This window comes from Hemitrygon akajei, chromosome 27 (assembly GCF_048418815.1).
Source record: "Hemitrygon akajei chromosome 27, sHemAka1.3, whole genome shotgun sequence".
Lineage (NCBI taxonomy): Eukaryota > Metazoa > Chordata > Chondrichthyes > Myliobatiformes > Dasyatidae > Hemitrygon > Hemitrygon akajei.
In genome coordinates, this window is record NC_133150.1 from 24318637 (window position 1) to 24341541 (window position 22905).

A 22905-nucleotide genomic window follows, 5' to 3' on the forward strand; every position below is an offset into this window, starting at 1 on the left:
TTAGCCGCCACATGGTCCTTGACAGTTCAGGTCAGGTGCCAGTGGCATAGAACGCAAAATGAATGGGGACCCTTCACTGCTGCAGCATTCCTTCGCCTGCTCTGCTGTAGAGATGTGTCATCATCTTCTACCAGTTTTACAGCTGAAGCCTTGGTTGGATCGCTTTCTTGAACTTCCTCCTTGACCTTACTGCATGGATGAGCTTACCAGGAACTAAACTTCAGACAGCATCACTCTTGGGATCTCAGGAGCTCATGAGCCTCTCCACCACAACGAGATGATGATCCAAAGAGAAGAGGAAGCTACTATGATGGGTTTGGATATATATGATTGTTACTAGACTCGTATGTTCTTGCTGGGGTTGATTGGCAGCTTTAATCAGAAGTTATGTGGATGACACACAAATGAGAACCGGGCTTCAATCTAGGACTTGGATAGATGCATTGTCTGGAGAGAGAACCATCTTTCAAAATATTGCTAAAAGAAGACTGGTTTCAACGTCTTCATTCTTTAAACTGGGGGGATGGGACTCTGTACTCTGTGGACGCATTTGTCCATATCCAAAATATTGAATTTGAAGTTGCATTTAATCACTTTCTGTTAACTTCGTGCTAAATAATAAAAAAACTCTTTGAGTTCAGTGAGATTCTCCGAGAGAGATTTTCCAGAATGTCTCTTTGTCATGCCGAATAAAGACCTTTTATATCTCCAGCTCCAGTCTTTTCGTGATTCATTCAAGGCCACAACATTTTTATTCAGTTGTAATTGATTTGTCTTTTTCAATGCATTTTTTTGCTATCTGCCTTGTGTTTAATTATCAATTATCAAGGCAACATTATGAGAGGCAAATCAATATTAGGACAAGAAAATTAACTAGCCATTGATGATATAAAAACAACTACACTGATAATGATAGCAATGTGTTGCTACATTTACTTTCGGAACAGTAAAATCCTTTTTTGCTCAAAACTATACTGCAATTAAACTATTTTGTTTCTATTTTTTTCTCTCACGGCATTTAACAGTAAGCATAGGAACACAAAATTTGTATCAAAATGTGTGTCTGGATTTCCTCCAGGTGCTCCAGTCTTCTCCCACAGCCCAGTGGCGGGAAGGTGGGTGAGGGTGGTTTCTGGTTTTGTTGTTGCTTTATTGCTGTTACTCTGTGAACGTAGTGGGTACATCATGTTGGCACCAGAATATGTGGCAAAACTTGTGGCTTGCCCCAGCACTTCCTTAGGTCAGGTGGGTGACACAACCACGGAATCCAGCAGCGTAGCAGACACATCAATAGCGCTCGTGAATATGCACGTGTCAACTCATTATAATTTCATTGTGATGGTACTTAACTCCATTCTTTTCATCGACATGCTTGTCGAGACTTGAGCAAAGCACAGTAACATTTTGCTGCCTTGTTTGCATTCAGCCTTGCCTGAGAAATTCGACTGTGGAGTCAACTGACTCTGAAGACTTGTGCTATTCGTTTTATATTTAATTATTCTTTTCAGCCACTCTGTTGGCTTTGTTTTCCATTTGAGAGTTTTAGTTAACAGCCCTGTTTGGCCTAACGTTTATTGCTTTCTTTTCCCTCTAACTCTGTTTGCATTAAAGTCTATGAACTATCGACCCGCTTCTGTGTCTCTCGCTCTGCACTTGGGCTATATCTGAGCAACATTTGCCTCATTTCACTGTACGTTTCGATGTACATGTGATAAGTAAATGAATCTGAATCTGAAATATCTCCACGTTTCAAAACCTGACAGGAAAGAGAGCCACAAGGTTTAGTGTTTAGTGTAAGCAATGTGCAGAAAGAAAAGGAAATTAAAAGCTCAGTTTGTTATCCAGAACATGATAGAAATAAGAAAAAAAAGAGGATGAAAGGTAAGGAAGTCCTACACAAGGTTACCTCCAGTTTTGCTGTTTACTGCTGTCGTCAGCTCCCTCATCCCACTGATCTTCCTGTTGAGGAGGAAATGAAATGAGCAGTAAAGGCAAACAATCTCTTCTTGGTTGCTATGTCATGCCTTATGCTCTGTCTAAGCTTCACCCCCAGGAAGGAAGAGAATTTATTACTGATGGTCATGTGACATTCTTCCACAATACTGGCATGTTTATGGAATCGTTTGTAATTTGTTTGGAAAATGTGGGGAGGTCGTGATTAAAGCAGTGGTGAACATAAGAAGTGGAATTCTGAGGAAAGGAGATGGTAAAATAAATATAGCACAATCATTGTCATATGGTGAAGACCTTCTTCCTTCCAGCGAATTTTGTATGGCACTTTTAGATCCAAATGAAGGAACCTTTCCATGTTTTCCTTCCTTGGGAACTCTTCTGACCACAAGTTCTTGATCGTACTCCTGTGAAACGGTAAGAGTGGCTAAGCAATTGATCACTGTAACTTTGTGGACAAAACTCATTGAAACAACAGGCAAGGATCAAGATCGCATGCTCACAGAAGCAGCTTCATTTAAGTAATAAGCCAAAAGTGAGACTTCTTCATGAGTAGTGAGGAGTTTAGGAGAAAGGAAGGAAGATGAGGGGAATAGAATAAATGTAACAGCTAAGTTTATCACCTTGATAACTTTTGTGACGTCATTAGAATTTATTTGAATCTTCCATCCACCCCACAATGTGAGGAAATAAAAATCATTGCGTTATTTCTCCATTGCAATGTACAGACATGTGTACAAGTCTAATGGCTTGTAGAAAGAAGCTGTCCCATAGACTGTTGGTCCTGGCTTTAATGCTGTGGTACTGTTTGCCAGACAGAAGCAGCTGAAGCAGTTTATGGTCGAAGTGACTGGTGTCCCTGATGATCTTCCAGGCCTTCTTCATGCACCTGCTGCTGTAAATGAACTCCGTGGAGGAAAGTTCACATCCAGAGATGTGTTGGGCTGTCCGTAACAGTCTCTGCAGTGCCCAGTGATCAAGGTTGGTGCAGTTAGAACATAGAACATAGAACATAGAATAGTACAGCACATTACAGGCCCTTTGGCCCACAATGTTGTGCCGACCCTCAAACCCTGCCTCACATATAACCCCCCACCTTAAATTCCTCCATGTACCTGTCTAGTAGTCTCTTAAACTTCACTAGTGTGTCTGCCTCCACCACAGACTCAGGCAGTGTATTCCACGCACCAACCACTCTCTGAGTGAAAATCCTTCCTCTACTATCCCCCTTGAACTTCTCTCCCCTTACCTTAAAACCATGTCCTCTTGTACTGAGCAGTGTTGCCCTGGGGAAGAGGTGCTGGCTGTCCACTCTGTCTATTCCTCTTAATATTTTGTACACTTCTATCATGTCTCCTCTCATCCTCCTTCTCTCCAAAGAGTAAAGCCCTAGCTCCCTTAATCTCTGATCATAATCCATACTCTCTAAACCAGGCAGCATCCTGGTAAATCTCCTTTCCAATGCTTCCACATCCTTGCTATACTGAGGCGACGAGAACTGTAGTTCCCCTACCAGGTGGTGATAGCGCCAATCAGTATACTTTCAATAGTGCCCTTGTAAAAGGACTTGAGGATTTGGGGGCCCATGCCAAACTTCTTCAGTCGCCTGAGATGGAAGAGCTGCCATTGTGCTTTTTATTGCCACAAAGCCAAAGTGTACAGAGCAGGTGAAATCATCAGTAATGTGTAATCTGAGGAACTTGAAACTACTTGAACATTTCCTCATGTTTTCATCAATTTCCCTGGAGTTCAGTTCTTGCGATTGATTTATTTCATGTCTTGCCATTGGTGGCGGAGTATCTCTTCACTTCTGTCCAGCACTGAGAGTGCAGCTTCCGGAACAACATCAGAGAGTCTGAGAACTTATTCTCCAGATCATCTGTGGGTTCAATGTCATTTCATTCTGGGCAGCGTCTTCATGCAGGAGTGGTAGGCTACAGTTAACTGCCATGAGCGACAACTGATTTCTAGGCATTTTACAAACAAACCTGCATCTATTCATAGTGGACACTGTTGCCTGCACATCTGATCCATGATGATTATGTCCCATCATACGTCCCTCTGCACTAATGTGAACTGGCACATGTGCATCTAACTTCTCCTGCGCAATACCTCTACTGCCAATGCTTGTGAGTGCATTTGAAGAATCAGTAGAATCAATATTTCAACATTATTTTCTTTTCTGAGCACCACTGTTTGCTCTTGCACTTGCAACCAATTGAAATGGTGAGTAGGATAATCACTATAACGATGCAGAAAATAAAATGAGTAATTTAGGAAACACAGCAAAGGCCCTTTGCTCTTTGAAGTAGCATCTTTTTAATGAAGCACCAAAAGTGCAACTGCTCCCATCATTGCTCACACACGTGGGTGATTGCAGCATATCTCTCCAAAATCATTAGTCAGTTTACATAATCCCCAGAGATCACATTTGTTTCAGACCTTTCAGCCACCATCTGCTGATGGACTTATCTATATAGGGTTTTGTGACGGGGTTTCGACAATTACTAGGGCAACGTTCATGCAAATTGTAAATGGTGATTTTTGACTTACACAAGCACCAATAGAATAATGTCTTTAAAGACACCGCAAGTGGCACAGTCAATGAAGACTGTCAGCTTATCGATATTAACGATAATTTGTATCACCAAAGTTGTGGATCATGAAAATCCAGACAATTCTCATCAGGATTTAATTTCAATAGCAGTCCTTTGAGCCTTTGCTGTAAAATACTGAGCTCCACCAGAACGCCACTAAAAGTATGTCAAGTTTTGAGATGACAATTGTTTGTACTTTCATAATATTGTTTTGATAACCTCAGTAGTGCAACATGCTATTATCCTGTGCAGCTCAGAGGTTTATGGGTCCATGAATAACATATCTCCGGAAAAGAATCGCAATCATACTATTCCATCTTCGCCGGAGTTTCCTGCACCATCTTCACATCTGTTGATTCCCTAATAACCAAGAATCTATCAATTTTTATTTCAATCATATCAATAATGAAGTTTGAACCCCCCCCCCCACCGTGAAAAATGAAATAATCAGTATCACAGCCTTTTGGTTGAAGAGATTTCCTTTTATCTTAGTATAAATATTTATCTGCTTATTCCCGTCAGTGACCACTGGGCATCATGGCAACATAGAGGTTAGCACAATACTATTTCAGCTCAGGGTGTTCTGGAGTTCAGCGTTCAACTTCAACACTGTCTGTACGAAGTTTGTATGTTCTCTCTTTGAACCAAACGGGTTTCCTCTGGGTAGTCCGGTTTCCTTCCACAGACACGATCATTGTAAATCGTCCTGTGATTAAGCTAGTGTTAAATAGGTGGGTTGCTGGGTGCTGTGGCTCATCGGGCTGTATCTCTAAATGAACGAATAATATACCTCATTAAGATCACTCCAAATTTTATAACCTAGAAATTGATACTTAGTGTGTGTATCATTTATACACTAGAAGTCTGAACCGTGGAGCAAAAACAGAAAATATGATTGGCACTTCATGCATTGCATACAATATGACTTTAAATCACCCTCCTCCATGTGACCACATACTCGAATGCACATGATGCTGAGAACACAGTATTGTTGTCAATCAATATGCAGTTCGTGTAATGATATTGGTGCAACATCACCAAAGGATATAAAAAGTATACTCACTTCTACAGGTGTGGTTAGACTTCATCCTCACACTCCATTTAGTTTAATGTTACCAAACATATGTCTTACTTTCCTGATTCATTGCTCTTCCTAGTTCTTTGTGTACAAGGCCAGGCCCTTCTGAATTTCAGTGTTTTTCCTATTTTATTTTGCAAAACTGATTTTTTTTGATAAGGGGATATATTGCTTCTCATTATATTCAACTACTGCTTCTTTGAGATCCCCAACTTTATGAGCTATCTTCGTTACACAGGTTCATCCTCAAAACAGTTTAATTTCTAAGCCTCTTAATACAGATCAGTCCCCTCATCTAGACTGATCATTTAGAAAATCCATATAATGTCAGGGGTATGGATTTATGATGTTTCGGAAGAAATACAAAGACCTGGCCGGTGGAACGAAGCAAGATTATCTGTTTCAGTTCTAATGAAGTTTCTTCGACCTGAAACACCAGCTGTTTGTCCTTTCACAGATGCTTTCCAACCTGCTGAACTTTGCCAGTATTTTTTGTTTTTATTGATGACAGGCGTTCGACTGAAAAATATAAAATCCTAAAGGGCATCAACAAGTGAGGTGAAGGACAATCTTTCCCCAATGAGGAAACCTGAAACTGGGGACATCATTTCAGAATTAAGACAGAGTCAAAGAGAAACACACACAAAGTGCTGGAGGAACTCAGCAGCCCAGGCAGCATCTATGGAAAAAAGCACAGTCGACGTTTTTGGTCGAAGCCCTTTGGAAGAACTGGCAAAGTGTTCGGCCCGAAACATCGACGTACCTTTTTTCCATAGATGCTGCCCAAACTGATGAGTTCCTGCAGCATTTTGTGTGTGTTGCTCGGATTTCCAGCATCTGCAGATGTTCTCTTGTTTGTGAAGAGACAAGGAGAAATTCCTTTTCTCAAAGCAATGTAAACCATTGAAATTCTCTACCTTAGAGAACTATGGAAGAAGTGTTATCCTGCCGTCGTCTGTAAGGAGTGACAGTGTGGGTTTCTTCTGGATGTTCCGGATTCCTCCCACATTCAAAGGACATCTGAATTACAATTGATAAGTTTTGAGCATGCTAGGTTGGTGCCACTTGTCCACATCTTGGACTATGTTGGTCAGTGACACAAACAAAACAATTCACTGTATGTTTCAATGTACACATGACAAATAAAGCTAATCTCTTTAACATGGGCTGAGATAAAGGTATTTGGAAATTGGAGAATAAGTAGAAAAGTTGAGTTGAGTTTAAGGTCAATTATGCCTTGATTGTACAGAATGGTAATGCAAATTCAAGGACCGATGTGGTCTACTCCAGTTCCAAATGTTTTTGTTCTTAGATTAAAAGCATGACAATGGGAGCTAATTCACAAAGATAGGAAGCATATGTACGCTTAAGAGTCTTGATTAAAATATGTAGAAAGACATTGTAATAGATCAATATGGCAAATGGGCTTAACCTAGATAGGCATCTTGGTTGGCATGGATGAGTTGGGCCAAAGTTTGTGGAGTAATGCCCTTGGAGCAGGGTGTGTAATAAAGGAAAAAATGGTAAGTAAAATAACACCCAAGAAGAAAATGTTTAGAGAGTATCTGTGATATCATATCACCCAAAGATCTCACCCTGTCACAAACAACTGAATAAAGGATGCATCCCCTCAACACTGAATGGTTGGAAAAGATAAAGAAAATAGGTAATAATACACTGAGTGGCCACAGTATTGAATACCTCTTGTACATAATAAAATGGCCACTGAGTATATGTACATGTCCTTCTGCTGCTGCAGCTTATTAATTTGAAGGTTTGACATGTTCTGCATTCAGTGATTACACCACTGTTGTAACGCATGATTATCTGAGTTATTGCTGCCCTCCTGTAAACATGAACCAGTCTGGCCATTCTCCTCTGACCTCTCTCATTAACAAGTTGTTTTTGTCCATAGGACCGCTGCCCCTTTGATTGTGCTTTTTTTCTACCATCTTCTGTAACCTTTGGAGACGGTTACACATGAAAATCCCAGGAGATCAGCAGCCTCTAAGGTGCTCAAACTCACCCCGTCAGGCACCAACGTTCACTCCACGGTCAAAGACACTTCAATCATATTTTTTCCTCATTCCGATGCTTGGCTAGAAAAACAACTGACCATTTCTGGATGCTTTATGCATTGAGTTGCTGCCATATAACTAACTGATTAGATATTTGCATTAATGAGCAGGTGCGCAGATGTACCCAATAAAATGACCACAAAGTGTACAAATTTTGTCAAATTTAATTCCTCTGATCAAGAATCTGGCTGATGTAGCATAGAAATATGAACAGTCCAGTGTATGTCTGGACTTTATGCAGTCCAGTGTAGGTCTGTAGTCTAGTGTAGCTTTCTCTGTATTTTTTTTATTACGTAGTTCAGTCTAGTTTTCGTACTGTGTCATGTAACACCATGGTCCTGAAAAACATTGTCTCATTTTTACTATGCACTGTACCAGCAGTTATGGTCGAAATGACAATAAAAGTTGACTTGACTTGACATATGCAAGCGATGGCCAACAACACAATAAATAAGATAATTGCATAAACTCTAATAAAACTTCAAGAAATCAATGAACTTCATGATGCTTAGTCAGCTTTTTACATCTGCAGCTGAAACATAGCATTAAACTTTCAGTAAGACTGCACTACACCTACTCCCAGATATCATAGAACCTCTGGACATTTGATTTCCATCTCAGCAGAATGCACTGGTCATTGATCACTGGAATTAGACAGTTATTGTGCCCTGTGGAGTTTGTGCTAATGCCCAGCATGTTAGAGTTCAAACGAACAGGAATGACAACTGAGAAGCTGATAACTACAAATTCATCAAAGCCAAGTGAAGAGAACCACTCACCTTACCAAAACAAAATATTTCTATCTTAAAATAAACTTACTCGCAATGAGAAACAGTAATTCCAGTTTGTTAGAATGAACTGTTATTAGTTCTCATCGCAGGTAAATTAGATCTTTCATGTTAATAAAGAAACTTGGAAATGATTGAATGAAATCGTAATTTTAATAGCATGATTATCAATTTAGTATATTCTAATACCTAACTCAAAGGCATAGCCATCGGTAGAGGTACTTCATCTTGCATATAAAGCTTTACTCTGAAATTGAATGAAATCTACACCAGTATAATGAGATTCCCCACAAAGGCGGTAGTTTTGATAGTTGTACCACGTGTTATCACTTAATTTCACTTTAAAACATACGAAACGGGACGTAATCTGATCACTGATGCTCCATTACAGCAATGAAAGGATGTCAGTTTATCACACTATTTACCTCCAATGCACCATCACAATCTAAACTAAATCCACATGTTTGCTAAACCATCTTAAACTGCAGAACAGCCAATCCTGGCCTCCCATCCTAATTATTATAATCAATGCTGAAAACAAAGTAAGAATTAGGTGTGCATGTTTGTTTAATTCTACTAATTTTATATCCAAATAACATAATTGAACTAATATGAGATGGACCAAAGATAGCATGACTTCCTTTTCAAATAAATTCCTTGAAACAGAAATTGGAAAAAATGGGGCAACACTTCACGAATAATGAATTTTTCAAGGAAGCGATTACACTTTCTCAGTTAAGGTGTAACTTACTGAATTATGGGGAGTCTCGTTGTACAGTTCCTGTATCAGGCTTTGTTTTGGCTGACTTCCAGACAGATGATTCCAAGCAGAATTACACTGAGGTAGCATAAATGTAAAATCACTAACAGAATGCAGAATATAGTGTTGTAGTGATGGAGAAATCACCGTGTAGGAAGACAAATAAGGTGCATGGGATGTTTGGTGGTTGATTGGGAGATTGAGAGTTCATCTTTATTGTTCAAGAATCTTAAAGCAATGGGAAAGAAACTGTCCTTGAGCCTGGTAGTATGAGTGTTCAACCTTCTCTATCATTTGCATGATGGAAGGAGGGAGAAGAAAGAATGAGCTAAGCTTTAAATATTGTCATTAATGCTTGAACATCAATTTCATTTGCAAATCGAAATATAAAATTTGATTAGGAAGTTATTGCCCTGAGACAAATGCACATTTATCCTTTTATGACAGAAAATTTGTTTTTAATAATGCACAGAATGCTTTTTATTTAGTGAAAGACAGAAAATATCTAACCACTTGGCCGCAGATGTTTTAAAAACAGCTTGGGTGTTTTGGACTGTGAAATGTTTTAGAAAAATATGGAGAAAAATATCAGTTACTGGTTGAATACTGTATAAATGTTCCAATCCCATTTTGAGTAGATAGTCTATTATATCTATCTATCTAAATTATCTAGGTAAAATATTTCTGCAATATTCCATTACAGTAGGAAGTATACAGCACATTAAGGATGTACAATTTGTTCTAACAATGAACAGAATGCTTATGCAGTCAAGGGCTATTCTGATGTCTGGTCTTCCTGTAAGAACGCATTTTTACTGATTATGCTATTGGTGTCTCGAAGGGGTTAGAAATCTGCTTTTAAGGCAGGCATCTTGTGTTCTTTTTTGAAATTATTCAAGACCAGCACTACACAAAAGCTTGAGTGCCTTCATTATGTGAATGCCGAGAATGAACCATGCTTCAATAATCAGTAATGTGTGTGACTCCCCAGTGATTACATGAAAGTGGAAACTTATCAATCAAAAGCACAATGTGAAATGTCAGCAAATACTCTTCAACTGGGACAAACTTTGTCTGTCATAGGACCTTACTCAACCAGGATTAATAACCTTCAGTCATTTCTGCTATATTAGCAAAAAACAGGTGTGAGCCAGATGGTGGCAATTTTCGGTACTGACACTATTTTGCCTCTCACAGACATGCTGAAAATGACATGTTTTCGTCCCCAGTAGGTGTCCCCCAGACATGCCGAGGTGCTAGGTATCACATTCAGGGGTTGCACAGGCTCTGGAATATACCAGCTATACAATGTGCAAAAAGACTGTCCTGAATCTTACTGTATTTTAATACCTCAGAATATATTAACAGTTAAAATTGATATGCCTGATAATGTGCTTCGGCTAAGGAGCAGTCAATAGCTTCACTGTTACGCTGTGACTTCTTGACTTGAGGTTTGTACTTGTAGAGTTCAGGTAAAGGTAGAACTGTAATAAAAATTACCAAGGAAATTCGTTGCAGATATATAATAGTTGTAAATTTTATCTTCCTTTTTACCTTGTAATACACAAAGTGGCAAGAATTCTGTTCTTCTGTACATAGTTTTTAGTTTTCCCTAAATTAAAAGCTTGTTCAACATTTCTTTCGAACCTTAAGTATATTCATGTTGCAGTTGATGAATATTGATCTTCTTACTTAGACGCACAAATTTAAAGAATATCAGGAAGCAGGAAATCACCTTTGACAAATATATAGTCTTTGAAATGTTGACTGAAGTGTATGCATATTTTGATTTGGGTTCAATATCTTGTTCAGGCTGATGTTAAAAATATAGGCATTTAGCTTAATATAGCTGGTGAAATGTGTTGCATTATTTGTTACCGCTCCTTTCAGTGGAGTGGAGCAGCCAGGCAGTCTGGTACAGGAGATATAGCGAGGACTGCGACAGCAGATGGGGCATTAATTATCAAGGGATACAGAGCAATGCTGGACAGAAGCCTGAAGTCAATGAGAAAAGGAAAGGATTTGTAAAGAGGTTTCTGTGGCCTAAGCTGATGAGGGTCTGCTGTTCTTTTCTTGCTTATTTTTTAAGGAACAAAGTAATTGTCTTAATCTGCAGAAGTGCTGCAAGCATTGGTGTGCGGTTCCATTTGTTACTGTCAAATGGCAAAATTCATTCAACATCACCATCCTCTTGAGAATCCTGACAATTTTCTGGGCCTTATTTTGACTTGTCTCATTCACCTCCTTAAAAATCTTTCATATTCTGAGCTAGATTTTGTCCATTCACAGGGACAGAAGCAGCTGCTAAGGTCAACATACGCAAGTAGAGAATGTGCCACCAATTTTGTGTAGCATTTTTGCATATGACTTCATTGAAAGTAAAGATAATGGAGTTCTTCTATATATAAAGAAGAAACAAATAACCCCTTCCTATTTGAGGTTATGTGTTGACATGTCATGGACTAAATTGAGATTGGAACATAAAAGTGAAGACAGAATATTATCAAAAAGTATTAAAAATAAAAACATAAAAAGATTATCACATAATTATCCTAAATACTAAACATATTGTATAATGTTCTTCACTAATGTATATAAACTAAAATGATATCTGCATAAATTTCAATATTTTCTGTACAAAATCTGTGGATTGCTTTTGCTTATGGATTATTTCCCAAGGTTCATCTCAGTGGCATCACTTGCCCTCCCATAACCTTGCACAGGTAATCATTATTCATTCTGTTATTACATTGAAATGGAACTTCACAGAAAATTAACTGACTAAAGGCAAAACAAAACTGAACACCTGGTCAGCTGTTATCATTACATTTTCCTTTCCCCTCCCAATCTTACTTCCTCTGGTATCTGGCTCTGAGGAAAGCCCCACCTTTTCTGCTGGATGGAGCATAAGTGCTCACTGAATCTATATTGGGTCTCACTGATATACATGAGGTCTCCAAATGATGGCATGAACATCAATTTCTTGAACTTCCAGTAATTGCCCCACCCCTCTCCTTCACCATTCTGCATTCCCATTTCCCTCTCTTACCTATCTCTTATCTGCCCATCTTCTTCCTCTAGTGCTCCTCCCCCTTCCCTTTCTTCTATGGTCTTCTGTCCTCTCCTATCAGATTCCCACTTCTCTAGCCCTTTAACTCTTTCGCCAATCAACTTCCCAGTTCTTTATTTCATCCCTCCTTCTCTCCCCGTTTCACCTATCACCTACCACTTTGTATTTCTCTTCCTCTCCCCCCCCCCCACCTTTTTACTCTGTCTTCTCCCCTTTCTTTCCAGTTCTGGTGAAAGGTCTCTGCCTGAAATGTTGAGTATTGACTTTTTTCCATAGATGTCGCCTGGCCTGCTGAGTTTCTCCAGCGTTTTGTGAGTGTTGCAATGTAACTTCCTAACTTGAACATTGCCTTAACTAATATAGACTCAGTAACAGACCCTTCTGGTCCAATGAGCTCTCGCCACTCAACTCCACCCATGTGACCAATTAATAGAGTAACCCATGCATCTTTGGAATGTAGGGGGAAACTGGAGCACCTGGAGGAAACCCACACAGTAATGGGGAGAATATGCAAGCTCCTCACAGACAGCTGGAGTCACCTGAACCCAAATCGCTGGACCTTCAAACCATGACACTAACCACTACGGCACTGTATTAACCCTTTGCCACCCTATCAACCTCTACAGCTGCTTTGTATTAGAATTATCCTGTATGGCTGGGATAATCACAAAATTATTCCTCTTTTGCCTTTTGTCCTGCTTGGAATCTTTGTCCAGTTAACTACACCAAGTTAACTGAAGTTAACTGAAGTTAACTTCAGCACTGTCCTCTAGATTATAGTAATCTGAATCTATTTTTAGCTATGTGGTCAGAGCCAAAAATAGCTTATCTTTCATTCACACACAATTACTTTTGATATTCCCCCACAAATCCATAGGGAGCCTTCCCTTATTTTGCATCCATATCTAACCTGCATCTTAGTGATAATATAACATCAAAAACATTATGCCAATTCAAATATGTTAACATTCAGCTGCACCTCATCTCAATTTTCTCAAGAGTTATCTGACTATTTACCTGGTATCAGGACTGTGGACGCAGAAGCTTCCCCAAGGTAGACATGGGCAATAGCCAGATCCATGCATTTCAACTCCTTTTATACATTTTGTTGCCTCATCCCCAGCACCATATTTCTCCGGGAACTGGAAGCAACTAAACCAGGAGATTCGTATTCTTAAGTTGGGCAGCCAACAATTCATCTGCACTGTTCCATCATCCAGTGCTGATTTCCATACCTTAAGACCCTTCAGACCATAAAATAGCATTCTCCATACTTCATTTCAGTTCCCTTATGTCATGTTTTGCGATCGCCTGTAGCCACCCAAAAGTATTCTGCTGGTTTTCCAACTCAAACATTCCATTCATTCACCACCCCAATGCTCACCGACACTGAATTTTTCAGTGCCTCAAATATATGATTATGATTATCCTAAATTGTGTCTTTGCTACTTCTATAATCTCTTCTAGCCTCAAACCCTCCTAGATTTCTCTGTTCCCTCAACACAAAATTCTTGCATATTTGGAGAAATTATTACCATTTCACTTGCGCTTTCATTTGTCAATGCCCTAAGTTTTGGAATTCCCTCATTAAACCTCTCTATCTAACCTTCAAGGTATTGTCTTTGGAATTCTGTCATTAAACCTCTCTACCTATCCTTCAAGGTATCTTTTTTTGACCAAGCTGCTCATATACAGTATGCCTTAATAGGAATGCACCGATGTGGGTTGATATCAAATTTTTTTTTGACAGTGATTCAATGAAACCTTTTGGGACAATTGTTATATAAAGTGAACTTCAAGGCAGCAAACTGTGTTAGTATTGTTATTGAACGCTTCCAGCAGGAACCATTGCATTGTGGTCAGCAAATTCAAAAAAGTCATCTCCAAAGTCCAGAGTGTTGATAAGATGATAATGTCTTATTCACTATTTTTAATGAGATTGTGGATTTGGCAGGAAGATTTTTGTGGTGCGACTCATTGATTGCATTTGTATTCAATCGCAGCAGAAGTTAGTAACAAGTGATTAAAACGAAAAGTGAGCCTACAGGTGCCTCACAAGAGTGGATTCCAAAGTAAAGATGAAACATGAAGATGGATTTGCACTTTTTTAGTTAGTTAAGTAATGCTCATTTTATTTAGCTCTAATCATTGCTCTACAATTAAGTGCTATTTCTAGATTTGCCCATTGATCTTTTGTTCCATCTAATATTTTAGTGTGCAGAATACCTTCTGCTCACTGGCAAATTAAAGGGTGTGTTATTTTACAAGCTGAATTAATACACAGGGTATTATTTGGCTGCCATGCTCCAGCTGTGACTAACTTGGTGTTTCCCTTTAAAGCCACAAAATCTATTTGGAGTGTCTTTCTGGGGTCAATTAAAGGCTAATTGGCCTTATGCAAATCCTGAGGGCAATCAGAGGACAAAAGAAACTCAACAATAAATGATTGGCTTTCCATGTGATTGTTTTTATTTGTTCATAAGACATGGATGTTAGTGGCAAAGTCAATGTTAATTGTTAATCCATAGTTGTCCTTATACCAGAGGACTTGCTGAATCATTCAGGGGATAGGTCTGGAATCAGACCTGATGAAAATAGCATTCCCTGAAGATATTAGTAAATTAAATGACCAATTTTTCTGTGGTCCTGACTAGTAATTGATGCTTTTTAAATTTATTTCTGGATTTATCTTAGTTACCTGACATAAGCTAACCTCTTGCATCTACATTATTGTGTTTTTTATATTGTCTTCTTTATGCCCGTTGTGTTTTTATCACTGCTTCGGACCACGAGTTACAATCATTTTGTTCTCCTTTACGCTGATGTGCTGAAGAATAACAATGAGTAATCTTGGATCTTGAAATTCCCCAGCTGCTGTGACAGGATTCAAACTTGAGTCTTTGGGTCAATAGTCCTGTGGATAATAGTTCAGTAACTAAATCACTATACCCTCAGAGCCACCAAAACTCATTTGTGTGAGTGTTTGAGTGTATGTGTGTGACTCAGCATTATAGAGTCATGGAGACTTACAGCATGGAAGCATGTCTTTCAGCCCACCATCCAAGCTATCAGTCACCCATTTTCACAGTAATCCTACCTTAGCCCACTTAATTCTCCCTTCATCCCAATAAACTTTCCTCAGATTCTAACGCACACTTACACACTGAGGAAACTTGAAGTGGCCACTTAACCTAATGAACTGCGTGCTTTTGGGATGTGGGAGGAAAGAAGAGCGCCCAAACCAGACTGTAATATCACAGGGAAAACAAGCAAACTCTGCACAGAGAGCAGCAAGAGGTCAAAACTGAACCTCCACCCACAGCACCACTGCGCTGCATCTTCTATATTTGAGATCAATCAGAGGGGCAAGTTTATGTTCCTGGGGAGAGAAATTTTCACAAATGATAATGGAAACAATGAAACATTTGGAATATGATAGATAAATGTCAAAGCTTTTATGTGTATTGATTTCCATATAAGTCCCACAATGTACTTAAGGAGATTCTGCTGAAGTCTTGTTTTCTTCAAAAAAAATCATTTGTAACTTTAAATTCTATTATTTACAGCACTGATATTGATTATGAATAAATACACCTTTTGTATGTGAATGCCATGTTATTCTGCAAACAGTATTATAAGACTTACATTGTATATTTATCTCTTTCATAATGTATTCTGGAAGGCAGCGATAATTTATGCTGTCTACTTGCTAATGCTGATTTGTTTTATGAAAGTCTCCCTTTCTAAAACAGGATAAACAACTAAACACAGCTACAAAGACTCTGAAAGCAGGAGGCATTATGGGCAACATTTCATGTACAAAAGAAAGCGAAGCATAGTAATCTGTGGCAAAGCAGGTGGCTTGCTGTGATAATCGCCTGAATATTATGACTGCTCACTTGAATGTAATTTCCATAGTTAATAGGAGTAAATTCCAAAAATAAAAGGAACATCAATTTTATTGCTTCAAAGTCCTTGATAAGTGCCTACTGAGTAATTTAACTCTTTGGTTTCTACTAATGCATTTTTATATTGTCAGTAAGTATTCTAATGATGTCATAATTTAATTAATTTAATTTTGGAATCTATTCAAAATTATGCACCGATAGGCAGTGGGATCATAACTATGGAACTGCTACAACATAGAACAAAGCTATTTAGTCAGTTGATGCCTCTGAAGCAAATTCCTATCAATATTATTTTCTTTTTCTTTCCCTGTTTTGCTGAAACCGTTTCCTCTGAGGAGTTTCTCCGGTTTCCATTACAAGGCACTGATTGTGCAGTGTCATAGAATGGTAGGAAACAGAAAGATTGGAAAAATGGAGCAAGAGTAGGCTCATCGGCCATCTGAGGCTCATAGAGTCACTGAGTTAAAGTCACTGAGTTTCAGCCCAATTCATCTGTGCTGACCAAGGAGCCTTCCTGGACGTAATACCATTTCCTGGCATTTAACGTGTAATCTAGAAGAGTACAGCACTGAACAAGCTCTTTAGTTAATGGTGTTGTGCAGATTGTGATGCCAATTTATATTGAATGTCTTCCTCTTATTATCCAGCTCCCTTATTTCCCTTCAAAGTTACATGTTCATTGAAAAGCCTCTTAAACTCCACCAAAATGCCTGATTTCCACTGCTTCCAGGAACATAAAATTCTGCATAACACAAAACTTGCCCCTCACATTGCCTTTAAGCATCCCCTCCTCTAAAGCATGTTTGACCTGATGAAGAAATTCTGACCGTCTACTCTGTCAGTGTCTCTCATGATATTTAAAACCTCTATCAGGTCTCCTTTCAGCCTCTGACACTCAAAGGAGAACAACCCTTGTTGGTTTAACCTGCCCTTATAGCTTAAACTCTCTAATCCAGCCAACATCTGGGTAAACTTCTACTGTTTCCATGGTTCTCACATACTCCCTATAATATGGCAACTAGAACTATACTAGTGGTCTGATTGAACGCAAACTTCAAACACCCAACATAAATTACAAAGCACCCTTTTGCTACAGTGTTTGAGGGATGATTCCCCAAATATACAAACTAGCTAAAGTGTTCAGTACAAAACTGACCTGAACTGAATTCCATATTAATACAGGAGATGGTCACTTAGTGTCTTCCCTGATGTCATTCTGAGGTTTTCAATGATCACCAATTACTATGAACATTCACCTGTGAACTTTCTGCTTTCCACAGGAATTCCTCCTTATATGACTCCCTTGTTCATTTGTCTCTCCCCACTGATCTCCCTCCTGGCACTTACCCTTACAAGCAGAGCAAGTGCTACACCTGCCCCTACAGCTCCTCCCTCACTACCATTCAAGGCCCCAAACAGTCCTTCCAGCTGAGGCGACCCTTCTCCTGTGAGTCTGTTGGGATCATATACTGTGTCCGATGCTCCTAGTGTGGCCTCCTGTATATCGGTGGGACCCGATGTAGATAGGGAGACTGCTTCACTGAGCACCTATGCTCTCCATCCACCAGAAAAAGTGGGATCTCCCAGTGGCCACCCATTTTAATTCCAATTCCCATTCCCATTCCTCTGTCCATTTCTCGGCTTTCTCCACTGTTATGGTGAGACCAGACTCAAGATAGAGGAACACCACCTTGTATTCCATCTGATAGCATGAACATCGATAATGGACACCCCCCCCCCCATCTCCTTCATCATTCCTCATCCCCTTTTCCCTCTCTTACCTTTACTCCTTGCCTGCTTATCGCCTCCCTCAGATGCTCCTCTCTCCTTTGTTTTTTTCTTTCTTCCATGGGCTTCTGTCCTCACTTGTCAGACTCCCCTTCTCCAGCCCTGTATCTCTTTCACCAATCAACTTCTCAGCTCTTTACTTCAGCCCTCCCCCTCCCAGTTTCACCTGTCACCTCGTGCTGCTCCCTACCCTCCCCACTCTCAGTAACGTTCATATTAACAAAGCTTACTGCCCTGCCTTTTTGTCATCTCTTCAAAAATTCATTCAAATTCATATATCAATGCCTGAGCACAAAACAGTGCTGGCTATCCCTAATCAGCCATCATCTTTCAAAATTCTGGTAGATCGTGTCTCTCAGAATCCCTGCCAGCATCTTATCTCTGATGTTAGGCTCCGTGGCCTGAATCAGTGAATTCCCAGAATTCCCTGGCTTCCATGACCTTCTACATTGTGAATATAGATTATAAGTATTCACTTAAGAAGTCACCCAACTCCTGTGGCCCCAAACATAGATAAATACACTGATGCTTAGTGGAGTCTATTGTTTCCCCAGTTACCATTTTGTACCTAATATGGAATTCCTTAGATTTCTCATTTACCTTATCTGTTGGGGCTAGTTCATGTCCACTTTTTGCCTTCCTGATTTCCTTCTTGGGCTTAGTCCTCTATTTCTTATACCCCTTGAGAGAATTGCTTGATCCAGTTGCCTATGCCTGATATATGCCTCCTTTCTGCTGACGTGGGCTTCAATATCCCTCATCAGCCTGAGTCTCTAATCCTGCCAATTTCCCTGCACTCTAACGTAAGCATGCTGACTCGGAACTCTCTCTACCTCACCGTTGAAAGTCTATCGCTTGCCATGCTCTCTACATCTGTTCCAGCATTCAGTCATACCATGGCTAATCCTTTATTCCATAATCACTTTCTTGCTCTCTCCCCATGCCCATTGACACATTTTGTGTCAAGAAGTATATCGACTTCTTAATTATACTTAGCCTGCATAGACTTCTATGATGGAGGATTTCACAGGCTCACCACAATCCAGAGTGAAAGGATTTCTGCTCATCTCAGGCCTGTTTGTTGTATTCTGGAGTTATGTGAATATAGCAGATATTAATTAAAACAAGAATCTGGATTTAGTTCTTACTGTAAATCTAAATAAATTCAAGAAGCCTGCAATTAGCCTTCGGTTTTATTTTGTAAATTGCAAGCAGTAAATTGGAGTTAAAAGCATAGGCTGCACATCAGATTAAGAGATTGCATATGCAAGAGCCAAGCATTAAAAAATGGGAATGTGTTAATTGGATTGCATTAAACCAGGCAACACGACTAAATTATTTGAACCATTGTGACTTACTTGGCTGACCAGATGGATGTTCAAAATTCGAAGAACGTTTACATCACCATATACAACCCTGATATTTGTTTTCTTGCAGACGTACTCAGTAAATTCAGAAACCATAATAGGAGCAATGAAAGACTACAACCATCAGGGCCGACAAACAACGAATGTGCAAAAGACTACAAACTGTGCAAATGCAGAAGAGAATAATAATACTAAATAAATAAACATTAAATATTGAGAACATGAGATGAAGAGTCTTTGAAAGTGAGTTCATAGGTTGTGGGAACAATTCACTGGTGGGGCAAGTGAAGTTGAATGAAATTATCCCCACTGATTCAAGCACCTGATAGATGAGGGGTGAATAACTATTCCTGAACCTGGTATTGTGAGTTCTGAGGCTCCTGTACCTTCTACCTGATGGCAGCAACAAGAAGAGAGCATGACCTGGGTGGTGGGAGTTCCTGAAGATGGGTCCTTCTTTCCTGGGACAATGTTCGATGTAGATGTGTTCAATGGAGTAGTGGGCTTTACCCATGATGGACTGGGCTGTGTCCATTATTTTTGTCAGATTTTCCATTCAAGGGCAATGCTGTGGTGTTTCAATAACAGGCTGTGATGCAACCGGTCCATAAATTCTCCACCACACGTTTATGGAAGTTTGTTAAAGTAATGCTGAATCTTCACAAACTTCTATGAAAGGGGTGCTGTTGTGCTTTCTTTGTAATTGAACCCACACGCTGGACCCAGGACAGGTCCCCTGAAAAGATAACACCGAGAAAATAAAAAATGCTGACCCTTTCTACCTTTATTCCCCTGATGAAGACCAATGACGATGATTGCCACACAAAGCAACCAGTCACGATATTCTCCACAGTACGCCTGTAGAAGTTTATCGAAGTATTTGGTGATTTGTTGATTTTCCTTATGCTTCTATGAAACGAGAGGCAATGTCATGCATTTTTCATGATTGCAGCTACGTGCTGGCCCCAGGACAAGTCATCCAAAAGTTAATACCCAGGAACTTGAAGCTGCTAACCTCTTGACCTCTAACCCACCAATTAAAACTGGAAAATGGTCTCCTGACTTCCTCTTTCTAAAGTCAGCAATTGATTCCTTGCTTTTGGTAATACTGAGCAAGAGGTTGTTGTGGCAGCACCACTCAACCAGGTGTTCTATCTCACTTCAAATGTTGACTCATAATCACTTATCATTCAGCTAACAACAGTAGTGTCATCATCAAATCTGTTATGATATTGGATTGTATTAACAAGGTGTTAAGACATTTTCCCTAACTTGTCCTTAATTTAGTTTTGATTTATTTTTCTGAAAATATAGTGAGTTGAATATGATATATAAATGTGAGTTGTAATATGAGCCCGGCTAGCTCAGTCGGTAGAGCATGGGACTCTTAATCCCAGGGTCGTGGGTTCGAGCCCCACGTTGGGCGTTTATAATCTTTAATTATTGTGGTGAAATATAACATGATTTTCATTCACCTGAAAGTGGCATGGAAGTGTAGTGGTTAGCACAACTCTTTACAGTACGGACGACCCAGATTCAATTCCAGCTGCTGCCTGTAAGGAGTTGTCCCCATGACTGCTTGGATTTCATCCCACAGTCTAAAGGTATACTGGTTAGTAGGTTAATTGGTTATTGTAAATCGTCGTGAGATTAAGCTAGGGTTAAATTGTGGATTGCTGGGCAGACGCGGCTCGAAGGGTCGTAATAGCCTATCCGCGCTGTATCTCAATATAACAAAAAATATAAAAAATAATTATGCAATGATAGGAAGAATCAACAGGCATTCAAAAGAGCAGCAGCACAGTTAAAGGTCTGAGAAGAATTTCTTAATTTGCTTTTTTATGTGCCTTGAAATGTCATCAGAGCTGTTCAGTTATAATGTAGTAGTTTTACAGACTGAAAAATCAACAAGCAAATTGGATCATTTTCAAACATGAGAATAGTGTTATTAGAGCCACGTTTACAGTAAATGAGTTTTACAATATATCAGGTCAAGATGGTTTCTTTGAGTTAATATAAATCATTATTCAGACAATAATATTTTTCTCTTTGCTATCTTGCTAATCAATGGAAATAGATAACAGGAACAGCTGGTTATGTCTATTATTAATGTTCTGCATTTAGCTGTAAATGTGCAGGTCAATTAAGTGAGAATTTAATAGTGAAAAAAGCATTTACTGAATCATTGTTGTACATTTCAGCACTGTTGTGCCCGGAAATCAACTCAGTTAATATTCATCAATTATCTAAGTAGTAAGTGCATTAAGGAAATGGAAAGGACATTATCAAGTCAAATAATTTAAATCAAATGCACTGAGTCTATTGGCAGTGGAGATGAGGGAAACCCAATGGGAAATGGCCATTAAAAAAATTAAATGGGGTGAAGGCTACAATTAGAACTAGCTCGCTGACGGTCATAATCAGTTTATTAAATGGAAAATCCGTAAATCAAACATCTTAAATTTACTGAGCTTGAAAATATACTGCGTGAGTATTGCATCGCAAATACTTTCTTTTGTTTTTTTTTATATAACATGGGTATTAACTAATTAAAGCAAAATGATTAACATCTTGTTTAAGAAAAAGTAGCCGTAAGATTTTTTTGGAAACATGTTGAGTCTTTAACTTGTATAGTGCAATTTCAAGTCTTTCGACTCTGAAGTAGTAAACATCTAAGGGGTAATTTTACTGATCTAATATCCTGGAACTTTTGCAAACTGAAGTATGGAATCAACAATGTACCAACGATGCACATTCCTGAATCGATGACATTCATTCTATGAAGATAAGTCTCTGTCAGTAAACAGATCCTTCTTTTGCCTGTATTATGATCAAGTAAAAAAAATCACACCTCTCATTACTATTGTACTCTCTATTAAGTTTCATCCACTTAAAAAGATCTTAGCATTGTGCAATTTTATAATAGCATATTTATAGCACAGAGTGCAGAATTCACCATTGATACACCTGCATTGTAAAATGACTTCTGAAGAATTTTTTGCATTGTTCCCTGCAGCTTCTGATATTATATACATCTGCTTGTATTATACCCAGGATTCTACAGCGCCATGTGAACAAGTAAAAATGTTATTGTGTATTAAATTATTTTATCTGAAGTTATAAATTCTCAATTGGTGACTAGTTGCTGGAACATGACTCTCCCAGTGACTAAGGAAATTACCATCCCAGTGCATGTACTCACTGAGATCCAATGGACTCTTGGACTTCAGTACCTACCTCCTGATGCCTTTACTGTAAGTACATCCTAATCCCATTTCTTTAGCAGGAAAATGTCATCTAAAACTGTAGCCATACTCTGAAATCTTGTCCTTTCACCATTGGCTCAATATTGACAGCAAAGTGATAAAATAAATTGAGCATAACTTGAGATCAAATCTCCGAGCATTTCAAGCACTTAAAGACATCTCCGTCATCCTAGAGTATTCATTTACCAGGTACTGAATTGTAACTCATTAAATGCACTGTGACACTTAGGAAATGTTAACTTGTTCGCAGAAATT

The 22905-nt window shown here is 39.0% G+C and overlaps 1 long non-coding RNA gene and 1 other non-coding gene across 2 annotated transcripts in view; one reads left to right on the forward strand and one right to left on the reverse strand.

The window, feature by feature from the left end:
* The window catches only part of LOC140717022 (uncharacterized), a 413746-nt gene that overhangs the window by 294615 nt on the left and 96226 nt on the right, over positions 1–22905 (reverse strand). The gene's annotated exons all lie outside the window — the stretch shown is intronic.
* trnak-cuu (transfer RNA lysine (anticodon CUU)) lies at positions 20738–20810 on the forward strand. Its single transcript has one exon. It is a non-coding gene; the product is annotated as a tRNA-Lys (tRNA).